Source organism: Sciurus carolinensis, chromosome 1 (genome assembly GCF_902686445.1).
Source record: "Sciurus carolinensis chromosome 1, mSciCar1.2, whole genome shotgun sequence".
NCBI classification, from domain to species: Eukaryota; Metazoa; Chordata; class Mammalia; order Rodentia; family Sciuridae; genus Sciurus; species Sciurus carolinensis.
Window position 1 is genome coordinate 108,778,663 of NC_062213.1, and position 1,134 is coordinate 108,779,796.

Below are 1,134 nucleotides of genomic sequence, written 5' to 3' on the forward strand. Positions count from 1 at the left end.
TTTTCTCAGTAAAATGGAGATAGCAGTACTAGGCCATCAGGTTGTTGTAAGGACTAAAGTAGTTAGTGTACTTACGGCCAGGTTCCATAAATGTTAGCTAACATGAAATTATATTCCTCATTTAGACTGTAAGTTATTTGAAGGCATAAATCAATCTTCAGCACATAGATCTCACTTCACACTGAGTGAACTACTGAGTGAATTAAGAGGCCTGGGGGCCAAACTGCTCTCAAACTCAGTTTGCTCATTTATCAAATGTGTTGGTTATACTTCAGATCTTTAAAGTCTGTATGACTTCTAACATACATCCATTCAGGAAATATTTCCTTGAAAACCTATTAAGAGGGGAGGCGAAGACTGGAGGAGCATGGGAGGCATCAGGAAGACAGCACCAGCCTTCGAGTCACACAGGCCTGGCTATATGAATTCTTGCTGTCAGAAATATCAAACATTTGCTAAGCCACATCTTCAAACCTCAAGTTTCCTTACAGGCAGAAGGAGATGGGGTATTCTTACCCAAAGAGACTGTGACAAGTATTTAAAGATTGAATTACGTACCACACAGAGTACAAGCCAATAAAATGTTGATAGACTTCCTCCTTCCTCCACCTCCTCAGCCGTTTTATAAGGAAGGAGATATACATGTAGGTAAATACCGTATGTAACACATCAGACCCGACTAAGTGTCACTAACGGCACGATAATACAATAGGAGTGGGAACTGTATTCCCGGTTGGGGATCCAGAAGCACTTCCAAGAGTGCTCTTAGAGGAGTGGGTAAGAATTGGACTCCTGAAAATTCCACGTAGTGGAAGAAAGGGAGTATGAGGCAGAAGGGTGGTCTGGGTCTGCAGGTCCTGGAAGGTCCTGGAGGGCCTTCAAGGCCAGGGATGACGTCGGGCTGCATTTGCTCCTCAAGGATTCTAGTAGCAGAGTGGTCATCTTCTGCACACACCACGCCCCACCCCCTCTCCCGCTCGGGCGCCGCGGTTTCCCAGTCCCGCCTCCCATGAGGGCCCAGGTGCGGCAGGAGCGGGTGCTGCTTGGCCACCGGAGGGCAGCAGCGGCCCTTCCTGACGCCGCCCCGAGCGCCTCTCAACTTTCCGACGCCGATCTGCCCCTCGGGGCTGGAAG